Here is a 14,649-nt window from a genome sequence, read left to right as displayed (position 1 = left end):
TTGTCTGAAGTGGTGTAGGGTTTCCTGCCTAAGCAGGGGGTTGGACTAGAAGACCTCCAAGGTCCCTTCCAACTCTGTTATTCTATTCTATTCTATTCTATTCTATTCTATTCTATTCTATTCTATTCTCTGTTCTGTTCTGTTCTGTTCTGTTCTGTTCTCTTCTCTTCTCTTCTCTTCTCTTCTCTTCTCTTCTCTTCTCTTCTCTTCTCTTCTGGTCTGCTCTGCTCTATTCTATTCTATTCTAGTCTACTCCTTATTCTATTCTATTCTATTCTATTCTATTCTATTCTATTCTATTCTATTCTATTCTATTCTATTCTATTCCATTCCATTCCATTCCATTCCATTCCATTCCATTCCTATTCTGCATTCTATTCTATTCTATTCTATTCTATTCTATTCTATTCTATTCTATTCTGCTCTGGTCTGCTCTGCTCTATTCTATTTTCTATTCTATTTTCTATTTTCTATTTTCTATTTATTTTCTATTTTCTATTCTGTTCTGTTCTATTTGTCTGAAGCGGTGTCGGGTTTCCTGCCTAAGCAGGGGGTTGGACTAGAAGACCTCCAAGGTCCCTTCCAACTCTGTTATTCCATTCTATTCATGTCCAAGGAATGTCCAGGGGGAGGGGGGGTCTCCATCTGTCTGGGCGGGGCCCCTTCGTGGGCGCCACTCCTGCGCGCCCCCGGGCGCCCGGCTGCAAATCCCCTGCGCGGCCGGACCGCCAAGGGCGCCCCCCCCAGGCCGGGTGGAGAGGCGAGAGGCGGCGGCCGTTCCTGAGCCCTCCGCGGCGCGTCACGTGGCGCCTCCTCCCTCCGCCCCGCCGGCCCAACCTCCGCAGCCGCCGCCGCCGTCGGAGAAGCAGAAGTGGAGCCCGGCGGCGGCCAGCAAAGCGAGCCGAGCCAGCGGCTGGGGACGGAGTGGGGGGCACCCAGTCCGCCGCCCCGCCGCGCATCCCAGCGCGCTCCGTCTCTGCAGGAGCTGCAGGTGAGGAGGGGTCCCTCCCGACCCGGCTAGAGACCCCCGCCGGGGAAGGGCGCAGCAGGTTGGGGGGCAAGAAGAGAGAAGAGCCGCCTGCTTTCGAAGGGCTTTTTTTTTTTCCCTTTGGGGAGGAGGGGTCTCCCCGCCCGTGTTGGGGACCCCAAGGCATCTCTTTTTTGGGGGGTGGGTGGGGTGGGGGGGGTGGGCAGCCTGCTAGCCAAGGGGGGGGTCACGCCCGGCAGGAAAAGGCGCCCCTGCGGTGGTCTGGGAAGACCCCCCCCACACACACACCCCTTGCCCCCATTTCGGAAGGGAGAGGAGGGAGGACGGGGCTCTTTCTGGATGGGTCCTGGCGCTTTTGGAGGGGTTCACACGACCCCCCCCCCCGTTGTTTCTGCAGAGGGACTCTGGTGAGGGGGGGGAATGCACTACGTTTCCGGGGTTTGGCAGCCGAGGGAAGTTGTAGTAGCCCTGGGGTGGGAGGGAAAGAAGGAAGGAAGGAAGGAAGGAAGGAAGGAAGGAAGGAAGGAAGGAAGGAGAAAGGTGGAGGGTGGGAGGGAGGAAAAAGGAGGAGTGGGGAACAAGGGAAGGAAGGAAGGAGAAAGGTGGGGGGTGGGAGAGAGGGAGGAAAAAGGGAGGGAGTGGGGAACAAGAGAAGGAAGGAAGGAAGGAAGGAGAAAGGTGGAGGGTGGGAGGGAGGAAAAAGGAGGAGTGGGGAATGAGAGAAGGAAGGAAGGAAAGAGAAAGGTGGAGAGTGGGAGAGGGAGGAAAAAGGGAGGGAGTGGAGAATGAGAGAAGGAAGGAAGGAAAGAGAAAGGTGGAGAGTGGGAGAGGGAGGAAAAAGGGAGGGAGTGGAGAATGAGAGAAGGAAGGAAGGAAGGAGAAAGGTGGAGGGAAACAAGGAGAAAGGTGGAGGGTGGGAAGGAAGAAAAAGGGAGGGAGTGGGGAAGGAGGGAAGGAAGGAAGGAAGGCAGGCAAGCAGGCACCAGCTGGAATTTGCTTGATGAGGGGCCTCGAGTGAACCCAACCTCGGTTTGTGGGTGGCAAAGAACCTTGGTTTCCTTGGATTTGGAAGTCCTCTCTCTCTCTCTCTCTCTCTCCCCCCAAATGGGGATGGTTGCACCATGGTGCAGTCAACCCCCCCACCCCTTCTTTTGCAAAACCTGCTCACAATTAAAGTGAGCCTTGACTTCCCTGTGTTGTGTGCTGTTGAAAAATAAACCATGATTCAATTACCAGGATACAAAATATAGCCAGGATGAATGAAACGGAGGCTCTGCTCTTAGAAAAACCTGAAAGGCCCTGGAGCAATTAAGCCCTGGAAGCAGGGTTGCACTTTACTCACTCTCTCTCTCTGTGTCTGTGTGTGTGGTTTGCTGGGGCTCAGCTTCACACATTCGTCCAGTTGTGGTTAGTCCATTTCTTAATTTCTCTTCGCTGCTGACAGTTGCTGACAATGTTTGCAGCTGCTTTCTTGGGCCTGGCTCTGCAGGGATATTCCACCCCTTGTTCTCAGTGAAATACACACACAACAGACACACACACACACACACACACACACACACACACACACACACACACACAGAGTCCTTCGTTCACTGTGGAGACTTGGCACTTTTGCCTTCTGGCCTGGGCCCATCTGTTCTGCTTGCTTAATTGCAGGGAGTCCTCGATTTACGGCCATTCATGTCTTGAGTTTATTTATTTTTGTAGCATGCAGCCCAAATGTTAAAAAGCCCACCGCAATTACATGAGCAAATGTGAAACTGTGTGTGTGTGTGGGGGGGTCCTTGGTGCTCTCTGAGCGTGCTTGTTTTCTTGCAGACCTTTCATTACCCAAACTAGTAATGGCATCAGTGCTAGAAAGGAGGAGAAGGAGGAGGAGGATGACTATGGGGTCCTGGTTGCTCCCTGAGCTTGGTTCTTTTCTTGCAGACGTTTCATGACCTGACTAGTTAACATCATCAGTGCTAGTAAGGAGGGTGATTTGCCGTCAGTTGATAGTCTGGTGGCTTGCCCTGTGTGGGCGGTCTTAGAGATTCTTTGGCAGTTTCTCGATTGGGGTTCTTGTTTGCTTGATTGTTGGTCTGATGTTAACCTTGGAGTTAATAATCTATGCCGATCTGGGTGCCGATTGCTGGGGGAGGAATTGCTTGGGCCCTTCCCTTTTGGGCTGGGCAATTATCTCTTTTGCAGATAGAGATGTTGTTAATATCTGTGTGTCTAACATGAAACTATTCCTTCTATTTACAAATTCAAAGATAGGCAACGGGTAGTCCTCGACTTACAACGGTCCGTTTAGTGACCGTACAAAGTTACAACGGCGCTTAAAAAAAAGCGACTTAGTTTTTCCACACTTACGACCTTTGCAATATCCCCAGGATCACGGGGTCAGAATTCAGACGCTTGACAACTGGCTCATAGTTACGACGGTTGCAGTTTCACTGGGTCACGGGATCCCCTTTTGCGACCTCCTGACAAGCAAAATCGGTGGAGAAGCCAGATTCACTTGGCAACCAGGTTACTAATTTTATCAACCGCAGTGATTCACTTAACAACCGGTGGCAAGAAAAGTCGTAAAATGGGACAAAACTTCACTTAACAAATGTCTCACTTAAGAACAGGGATGTTGGGCTCAATTGTGGTTGTAAGCCGAGGACTACCTATATTTATAGAATCAATACATGATGGGGTTTCCTTGATGTGCGCTCAGTTTGAAGTTACAACGGCACTGAAAAAAGTGACTTACGGCCAGTCCTCGCACTTACGACTGTCGCAGCATCCCCCCCCTTCGGTCACATGATCACAATTCGGGCGCTTGGCAACAAGTGTATTTATGACGGTTGCAGCATTCTTGGGTCACTTGATTGTCATTTGCAACCTTCCCAGCTTGGCTCTCGACAAGCAAACTCAAAAAGGGGGGGGAGGAGCTGGATTCACTTAATGACTCGTCATTTAACAACTACGGTGGTTTGCTCAAGAACCATGCTGGATGGGGAATTCTGGGATTTGAAGTCCGCCCATCTTAAAAGTGGCTGAGGTTCAAATAGATGGTAAATATACAAATATATGTTGGAGGTTGCAAGAAAGAGGTCGGAACATATAAACACATGTGGTGGGATTGTGATAGTGCACAAAAAATATGGGACAAGTCCTTCTCTTGTTTAGAGAAATTAGAGCACTTTTGAATGTAAATTTAGATAAGTCACCGAGAATTGCATTATTGTTGCTGGTGTAAGAACGGGATATAAATGAAACAAAAAAAGAAGAAGAAATGATTGTAAATTTTATAATGGCAGCTAGATTAGTGATGGCTAAATACTGGGGACGAAATTGGGATATTCAAAGAAATGAATGGGATAATGAAATTTGGAGCATGGCAACAAACGATAAATTAACAACAGAAATTAAATTTTAAAAAGTGATTAAAACAAACAATTATGAAATATGGGGGGGATTTTATAAAATCAGTGTTGGCGGAAGGCAAAGGAATATACTCAAGAATATATTCTGTTTTTGAGGGCATAAATATATTTTTCAGCTGCTATAGAAGAAGAAATATAAGGGGGTGAGGGTGCACTGTATTATTTATATTTCTTTTCTTTCTTTTTTTGTACTTAGGTATATGTATGTATATGTTATGTATATGTATGTATAACGTATGTATATGTTCGTATTGTTTGCATTACTTGTAGTTAAAATAAATTAAAACAAAAAAAAAAGTGGCTTGAGGTTGAGACACGCTGGCATAGTTTTCTTGTGCCGCTTTTTCCGCCCAGCCCTTGCAAAAAGGGGGAAGGAAACCAGTTGTCCACCCCACTTCCTTGCTGCGTTTTCCTTTGATCCGGGTTAGCAGCAGCACAAGGCCAGCTGAGAATTGGGGTTAAAAATAAAGAAAAGCAGTCGTTTGGCGGGAGAGCTGGCTTCTGTTTGGAGAGCGTGTGGCTTTGTAGCAGAAAAAAATGAATGCAAGTAGAGTTTGTTTGTTTGGGTTTATTTTTTTTTGTTCATCCCCTTTGAGAAGGGAAAGTTGGAGTTTATTGCTCAAAGTCAACAGATAGGTGTCCAAAAATAGTACGAGTAATCCTCGACTTAAGACCTCGACAGAATAGAACAAAATAGAACAATAACTTTATTGAATGAACACTGATCGGCATATATTAAAATGAAATTTTGTTGCCTACAGCTCTCAAAGGGCCACCACCTCCAATATACAGTATATTTGTTGTTAGTTGCGAAGTTGTTTCCGACCCATCGCGACCCCATGGACAACGTTCCTCCAGGCCTTCCTGTCCTCTACCATCCCCTGGAGTCCATTTAAGCTCACACCGACTGCTTCAGTGACTCCATCCAGCCACCTCCTTCTCTGCCGTCCCTTTCTTCTTTTGCCCTCCATCGTTCCCAGCATTTGGCTCTTCTCCAGTGAGTCCTTCCTCCTCATTAGGTGGCCAAAATATTTGAGTTTCATCTTCAGGACCTGGCCTTCTAAAGGGCAGTCAGGGTTGATCTCCTCTAGGACTGACCGGTTTGATTGCCTTGCAGTCCAAGGGACTCGCAGGAGTCTTCTCCAGCACCATAGCTCAAAGGCCTCAATTCTTTGGTGCTCAGCCTTCCTTATGGTCCAACTTTCACAGCCATAAATTGCAACTGGGAAAACCATTGCCTATATGGCCTACACTATATAAATATAACAAAATAAATAAATAAATACAGACTTATGCATAGACCCAAAATACATCCCAAAGTTTCTGTTGCTAAGTGAGACAGTTGTTAAGTGAGTTTTGCCCCACTTTATGACCTTCCTTGGCACCGTTGTTAGGTGAATCGATGCAGTTGTTAAGTTAGTAGTGAGGTTGTCAGTTGAACCTGATTTCCCCACTGACTTGGCTCGTCAGAAGGTTGCAGAAGGGGATCAGATCAGAATGACCTCGGGATGCTGCAACCGTCATAAATACGAGACAGTGGCGAAGCCATCTGCATTTTGATCCCATGACCATGGGGATGCTGCCACGTTCGTGTAAAAAAATGGTCACGAGTCAGTTTTGAACCTGCATCTCTGCCGCTATTTGTAAGTTCCTCTAATTTCGATGATGCTATTGAGTCACTAAATCAATGGTTGTAAGTTGAGGGCTACCTGTATTTTTTTTTTTAATTGAAAAAGTTTTTCAAATACAGATTTTTCCCTCTTTTTCCCCCCTCCTCCCTAACCCCCCTCCCCCTCCCCTCCCCCCATGGCTTCTCCAAAATAAAATCCAAATTGATATCACATTATATAATACTTTATCATCCTTTTACACCACCCCCCGTATGCTAACCATTTCTTTCTAACATTATTATTACATCCCCCCTATACTATACATTTCAGAGCAACATTCAGCTGTAAAATTATATAAAATAAATCCTAATTTGGCATTTATTCAACTCATAATCTACCCATTTCCTCCACCCCCATACATATATCTCTTAATTCAAATCTTTTACATATATTAATATCTGAACATAACATCCCTTTTCCTAAACTAAACAATCAGTAACCTAACCTAAGCTACCTGTATTTTTTAAGGTAGAGCTTGTTACATGGATGGTTGGGGGAATTTTGGAAGTTGAAGTTCATATTTTCACGCATCGTTGTGCCGACATTCCTCAGTTATGGGAACCTTCACTCCTTTGATTTGTTTTACTGAGTGCTTGTCAAATATTTATCTCCCTCTGCAGTGTGGTTCCGCCCCTTCCTTCTGCGCATGCTCAGTCTTTTTCACTCAGTTGACTCAATAGGTCTAGAGTGCTTTTTGTCCTACAGATAATCTGTCTAATTCATCATTATTATTATAACTTATTAGAGGGCTGCGTTAATGGCTTCTGTCTTGACAGCTTTACAATTGTTTTTTTTTTAAAAAAAAAGAGTGAACTCCCGTAACTTGCTCCAGCTCCTGCGCACATAGCAATTCAAAAAGCATGCAAATGCAAGTAGATAAATAGGTACCACTTTGGTGGGAAAATAACAGCAATTCGATGCACTTCGGCATATAATCACGACTGCAGAAAATGTTTTTGGACAATGCTGGCTCCTTTGGCCAAGAAACAGAGATGACCTCTGAGCCCTAGAGTTGGATACAACTGGATAGGGAAACCTTTATTTTTAGCTAATGGAAGATCACCTTTTATAGTAGAGAAATTATACATTATGGGATCATACATCTGAAAATCATTCATTTCTCTTTATTATAACACATTTATTCCATCATTTCAAGAATTGGTTTCTGCTTGAAAGAGATAGTAGTTATCCCATTAAGGCTGGATTTATAAAACATTAGCCTTTATTACCAATGTGATGGATCCTGTAACTTGCTTCTGTTTTGCAGGAAGACAAAGCAGGAAATTGCAATTAATGTGCGAACCCAGGATCAAGGCCTTTCCAAGCAACACGGCAGTGATGCAATGAGCTAATTTAAAGTCCTGCCTTTAATTGTGTTCTCTCTCTTGCATCCTGCAAGATAATAAGTTACATTTGATATCCACCTCTATCTTCTCAAAGCCCCACATCCCAGCCAAGGAAGCCAGGGTTGAAAACAAATCATTGCCCAGAGTTTGAAATTGAGGTATAAATCCTGGCTAGTTGACCATCATTGCTAGTTCAAAGAGAGGTACACGATGGCTCAGTGGCTAAGACGCTGAGCTTGTTGATCAGAAGGTTGGCAATTCAGTGGTTCAAATCCCTAACGCCGCGTAATGGGGTGAGCTCCCGTTATTTGTCCCAGTGTCAGACTTCGATGCTATCTCAAAATAAATGAATTTCCAAACTGCCAATCTTTAAGGAAATCTTTTCTTTAATTGAGCACAGCCACCGGATCATGACTCGATGCGGACAAGACTGACCTTTTGCCCCCCAATCCCTCCCTTTCCGATCCCCAAATCTCTGCTTCTCATTGGCTATCTTCCAAGTCATTCTTCAGACTTCTTGTCTCGTCATTTCCCAGGAATGTTCCCCCCCTCTTCATTTCCACGACAACCCGACTTCAAAGGGATTTAGCAGGCAAAAGTTCAGAGCTTATCTCTCTTCTGCCAACCTAGCAGTTCAAAAGCACGTAAAAATGCAAGTAGAAAAATAGGGACCACCTTTGGTGGGAAGGTAACAGCGTTCCGTGCGCCTTTGGCGTTGAGTCATGCCGGCCACATAACCACCGAGACGTCTTTGGACAGCGCTGGCTCTTCAGCTTTGAAACGGAGATGAGCTCCGCCCCCTAGAGTCAGGAACCACTAGCACATATGTGCGAGGGGAAGCTTTACCTTTACTAGTTCAAAGAGAGTGAAAAGGTAACTTAGCTCATTCACATAACGAAGGAGCAGATTACTAGGAGGTAGAAGTTGCATTGGGATATATTTCTTTTCATTTGCAACCTTGATGTGACAGGTGAAAGCATCAAAACTTTTGAAAAAAGTCTGGGAAATAACAGCTTTTGTTTTGTTTTTTTTTAATTTGATTTATATGCCGCCCTTCTCTGAAGACTCAGGGTGGCTTACAATGCGTTAAGCAATAGCCTTCATACTTTTGTATATTTATACAAAGTCAGCTTATTGCCCCCACAAACTGGGTCCTCAATTTATCCACCTTAGAAAGGATGGAAGGCTGAGTCGACCTTGAGCCTGGTGAGAATTGAACTCGCAGTAATTGCAGGCAGCTGGATATTAAATGCTGCCTTAGGAGGCATTAACCTCCTACGCCACTCAGGCTCCTTGGACAGTTCATGTCCAAGCCATCGTTCGGATTTGGCATAGATGGAAGAGCTCCTGATTGAGAAACGTGGATTTCTGTTCATTATGGAGATGAATGTTTGGTGTTTATTTATTTGTATCACACTTTAATTTTTACAAATAGCATCGGGCGGCAGGCATATCCAATACACCTCCTTCCTCCTATTTTCCCCACAACAACAGCCTTCTGTTTTTTTAAATAAGTTTTTTATTTTTTTATCAATGTGTCAAATCAATGTGTGAACAGCGTGGCACCTGGGTTGTCCAACATTCTAATACAAATAAAATCAGCAAAATCAATCATAACTATTAGATGCAATCAACTTATATATTTCTAATAATGATGCACAATTATAATAAGTTGCAATCTGTTATTATTCAATTATTCCATGTTTTCTCTTGTTTTATTATATAAAGATGTATACACTAACCTTCCCTCTTCTCTTATTTTTATCACTTATTCTAACTTTTAATCATGTCACCCTTTATTAAAAGACCTTTTCTTTCTATCCTGCCTAACTTCTAATCATGTCACCTACCTAAAGAAAGAAAAGAAAGAGAGGGAAAAGGAAAAAGAACAACAGTCTTCTGAGGTGGGCTGGGCTCTTTAACAGATTAACGGAGTTGGAAGGGACCTTTTAGGTCATCTAGTCCAACCCCCCCAAAGCAGGAGACCCCACACCATTTCTAGAATAGAATAACAGAGTTGGAAAGGACCTTGGAGGTCTAGTCCAACCCCCTGCCCAGGCAGGAAACCTTACACCACTTCAGACAAATGGTTATCCAACATCTTTTTAAAAACTTCCAGTGTTGGAGCATTCACAGCTTCTGGAGGCAAGTTGTTCCACTGATTAATTGTTCTCACCATCAGGAAATTTCTCCTTAGTTCTAGGTTGCTTTTCCCTTTGATTAGTTTCCACCCATTGATTCTTGTTCTACCCTCAGGTGCTTTGAAGAATAGTTTGACTCCCTCTTCTGAGAGGGAATGACTGGCCCAAAGTCACTCAGTGGCTGTCATGCCTAAAGTGTAACTAGAACTCATTGTCTCCGGGTGATTGGCCCAAAGACACGCAGCCAGTATTTATATCTAAGGCAGATCTTGAACTCATGATGTCCTTATTGCCTTAACCACTAGTACTGGCTTATCAGTTTCATGTATTTCTACGAAAGTGCAATTAATATAAACATTATATACATATACGCACCGTGTTGCCCCGAAAATAAGACCAGGTCTTAAATTTATTTTTGCTCCAAAAAATGCATTAGGGCTTATTTTCTAGTTAGGTCTTATTTTGGGGGAAATATGGTACTAAATGCATCCATCTGGCTGACAATCTTAACGGGCTTATTTGTGGGGGGTAGGGCTTATATTATGAACATTCTGAAAAATCATGCTAGGACTTATTTTCATGCTTAGGTCTTATTTTTGGGGAAACAGGATATACATATACAGACACACACACACACACACACACACACACACACACACACACACACATATTTGCTTTCTTCTCTTATAGGTGTTTGTATGCATTTTTCTTCAACCGGGTATTTTCCTACGTAAACCAAGTTTCTCAAATTGCAGCCATAGCTCAGTGAAATCACATCCACTATCCTAGGTTTCTTCAGACAGCAAGCAAGCATTTTGTTGCCTATTGGGAGACTAATATAGATCTATTTCGGACTGATTGGTCCTCATCAGTTAGCCACACCCTCACTGTCTCCTGGTGCTTGGCCCAAAGCAACCACCCAGCTTTCATGGGTAAGGCATGTCTTGAACTCACGGCCTCCCACATTCTTGCCTGGTTCCTTACCCCAAACTGGTTGTTGCTTTTGCTTGCAATAATTGCAATTTGGCATAGCCTGCCCCCCCGCCCCAATCCCCCATTGTAAGGATGTGCCGGCTTTTGTGCAGAAATTTGCAGAAGCTTACTTGATGCTGTTTCCACCTGTGGAAATGCAGAGAGGTGGGAGCATGGCATGTAAAACCTCTTTCACAGAATAAGTAGGAACAGTGGTTGTGTGTGTTATCCGTCGGAATGTATTTGCTTGTTTATTTATTGTAGTTTGCAAGGTTGCATTGTGCCGGGCCCTTCTTTGTGTCATCTCAGGACTATTTCTCCGAATTGTGTTATTTTTAGGTCCTAATGCAAACGAACAAGATGTTTAATAAAAAGTGAGTGCAATATTTCTCTTCGGAGCCGCAGGAGGCACATTTACTCAAGGCATCAATATTTACTCAAAAGTTGCAGAGGGATGAAGAAAGTTGACAGTTGTCCAAACTTTAATAGAAAAGGATTGAGAAATGTATTACTGTATGCAGCTGTTTAAATTCTCCCCCAAGATTTGTTTCATGCCCAACCACCAAAATTCTGTTCTTCTCTTAATCTGTTTGTTTTAGAGTTGCCTTTTTTGAGGCCAAGGTGTTGATGGGGCTCCTCCAGTGGCTCCCTTTGTTGCAGCCAGATGTTCATCCTGTATAAACAGTTACGTTTGTTCTGTTCGTTTTTTTGTTTAGAGCACAAATGTCTTTTCAGGTGTTGAGTAAATTCTTCTGGTGTGATCTCGAAAGACACAGAGAAGCTAAAGCTTTGAGGGTTTAGAGACTTAGTTCTATATAAAGTTGTACTATAGCCATGATGGCGAACCTTTGGCACGTGTGCCACAGGTGGCACACATGCCTTCTCTGCAGGCGTGCGAGCCGTCGCCCCAGCTCCGCTGTGCATGCGCCTCCCGCCGGCCAGTTGGTTTTCGGGTCCCCGCCATGCATGCGTGAGGGGTGGGGTGCATGCAGGAGATGCACACAAATGCACAGAGGGTGTGGTGCACACACAGGGTGCTCGTGCACATGCGCGGGAGGTTGCACATGGTTGCACGTGCATGCACGGGGTTGCATGGACATGCGTGGGGGGTGGGCGGCACATGGGGTCGCATGCGCATGCCCAGGGGGCAGGGCACAATTTCATGCATGGGGGGGACACGGGGGGGTCACACACATTTCATTATGGGCGAGCACCCGTTTTCGGCACTCAGTGCCGAAAAGGTTAGCCATCATTGTACTATAGACTTGAAACAGCTGTGTTTTCACTATCAGGTATTCTTTGTCCAGGGAGATTTGGAGAAGGCTGAATTGTGTTTTTTCCTACTGGTCATTTGCAATGTAGAAGACAAAGATGAGTATGGTTGTGGGTTTGCTTGGTGTCTTCCCATCCCACAGGGAGCAAAACGGATGTTGAACCAATATCTGTGTTAGCTTATGCATTGTTTTAAAGTCATTTGAAAAGATTATGTCCAGTACAACTTTTTTTTTTTTTTGTAAAAGTGTAGACTAAGGTGTCAGTTTATTAATAAGGAAACTGAAAGGCGTTGATTTCAGGAAAGCATGAACAGTGGCAGGCAAAGAAAATGAAGAAAGAAAAAGAAGGGAAATGCTGTAATAGAAATGTTTTTATTGCCTTATTGTATGATCCAGTAAGGCATGGACCAGGACCAGTTTGGTGGCCTAGTGGTGGAGATGCTCACCTCCTATTCGGAAGATTGAGAGTTTAAACCTAGGTAGCTGCAGATATTTCTCTCCTAGGGTGCAAAGAAAAAGATATCTGCTGTGAACTCAGCATAGGCGTCAGGAAGGGCATCCAGCTAGTAAACGCTCAGCTCCATTCAGTTGCCCTGATTCTACCCCGGGTTAAGAGATTACAGAGTCGTAAAAGGGAGTTTTATTGTATGGTGTGCAGTAAGTAGGGGCTATGAGTCCAGATCAAAGCATGGTGCTTTCTGTTGCTATCACGAATGCTACCCTGTTTCCCCTAAAATAACACATCCCCTGATAATAAGCCCAATTGGGCTTTTGAGCGCATGCACTAAAATAAGCCTCCCCTGAAAATAAGCCCTCTCTGAATATTTAAACACATATTCAGCCGGTCCCCGCCATTTCTACTGGTTTCCTCCACGTGCCCCAAAATAATAGGACCTCCCCGAAAATAAGGCCAAGCACTTATTTCGGGGTTCAAAAAAATATAAGACAGGGTCTTATTTTCGGGAAAACACAGTAGCATGAATGCATGACTCTATAGAAATATCCACAATTTTAGATGACATACAAATCCACTCGTTAAGTTTTAGTACGGTAATGATTTGAAGTTAGAATTTAATTCTGTGTCAGATATATTCTTAAAAGGATGAAATTATTCTGAGCATTGAAGCATATTTTTATAACTTATCTGTTTTTCCAAGGAAGGAATCAAATATTTTTTTCTATTAAGAAGTATATATTGTAGCATCGTTGAACTAGTTAGCATATACAAAGCTAATTCAGCATTCTTTGAAAGGATATATGGTTTCATAAAGTTTAATAAAAAAAAATTGATTGTAATGGGAATTAGACTTCTAAATTTTGGTGCTTTTTAATGTGGATCATTTTTACAAAATGCTTTTTACATTTTTAAGCTTTACAATAGCATAATGAAATATGAAACATATTTTGTATTTCACTTAATACAACTGCTTCTGAAAACAAATTCCTAATCTTTTAGATTTACAATACTTTAATCTTCTGGGTTTACTTTAATCTCCCAGATTAAGTGATGTATAAATTAAGCTCCAAATTAACGATTCTGGTTTGGTGTGTTTAGCTCATCCTCTGAAGCATATCATTTTCCTGTTTATGTCTTCTTCTATTTTTTAAAAATATGATCTTTTACGCAAATTAATTAGTAATTATTGAAAGCAGTTTGCTTGAAGAATGTGCAGAGTGTAGAATATAAATCAAATGACTTGCAACATTCAAAGGTTTGTAAAGTTTTACAACTAAAGGGTTGTAAAGTTTTACTAACAAATAGAAATCCAATCAAAAATGTTTATCCATCTCAGCAAGATCTGTCAATGTCACAAACCATTCCTCCATAGTGGATAGTGTTGAATCTAACTCTGCATTTAATAATCTTGTTGCAGTAATCAGTTGTTGAAATAATCTTCAATGGCTTTTTCTAATTGTATTTCCATCAGCCTTAAAAGGAAAAGTTCCAGCTTGAATTGAATATTAATATGCCAAATCCTGCACATTCTAATATTTTCTTAATCACATTTCCCTCAGATGGAATATCAGAATATTAGAATGTGTTGAAATGGTTAGACTAATGCTTATTATTAAGGATAAAGAAGAAACTGAATATTTTTTGATATGGGACATATTTTATCAATGGCTAGACAATAGAAACAGAAGTTAAAAAGGAGGAGATATAAAAGGAGGAAATGTCAAAGTTTTAAAGAAGATGATGTTAAGTATTAACGTTATCATATTATATTATTATATTACCAATATTATAGTGATGAATACCACAATAAATATGTGTATTATGATTGTTTAAAAATAACTGTACCCAGACCACACACAGTTTGATGAAAATTGAATGTTATATAAATAAAACAAATAAAAGATTAAAAAAAATATATATAAAATCCTCTGTATCAAAGCATGTACTTGAATCAATTTTTAAAACTTTTTTACATGTCTGCCAAGCATGATAAATTGTACATTTACAACATCTATTCTGAATGCCTTTATACATTCTAGAATCTAGATGGTCCCTCTAGCATCAAAAACCAATGATATATTATTTTGTAGAAATTTTCTTTAAGATCATAACACAATAAATTTTAGGCCTTTCAGCCATGTATTTTCCAATTGACTTATCTTTATATTATAACCAAAATTCTTAGCCTACTTTATCATACGTTCTTTAACCTGTTCTTCCTCTCTTTCAAAATTTCAACAAAAATTTATACCTTTTAGCAACTACACATTCATCATCAGGATATAGACTCTTTCTCTGTGCTTTTAAAAATTGCAGTCTTTATTACCTTGAGATGCCATTTCCTCAGTTCAAAAAAAAAGTATATTCATTGCTAATTAG

General features: G+C 42.4%; 1 protein-coding gene across 1 annotated transcript in view; it reads left to right on the top strand.

Moving 5' to 3' along the window:
* The first annotated feature begins 912 nt into the window (after positions 1-912).
* The window catches only part of PLCG2 (phospholipase C gamma 2), a 106,056-nt gene continuing 92,319 nt past the window's right edge, over positions 913-14,649 (top strand). The window contains exon 1 of the mRNA XM_070952877.1: positions 913-991. The gene's annotated coding sequence lies outside the window, so the exon portion shown is untranslated. The remainder of the gene's footprint in view (positions 992-14,649) is intronic.

The sequence above is a fragment of the Pituophis catenifer genome, unplaced genomic scaffold, assembly GCF_029215685.1.
Source record: "Pituophis catenifer annectens isolate HBS135680 unplaced genomic scaffold, rPitCat1.0.hap2 SCAF_13, whole genome shotgun sequence".
Classification (NCBI taxonomy): Eukaryota; Metazoa; Chordata; class Lepidosauria; order Squamata; family Colubridae; genus Pituophis; species Pituophis catenifer.
The sequence above is the reverse complement of the archived record's forward strand: the minus strand, read 5'-3'. Positions and strand labels throughout refer to the sequence as shown.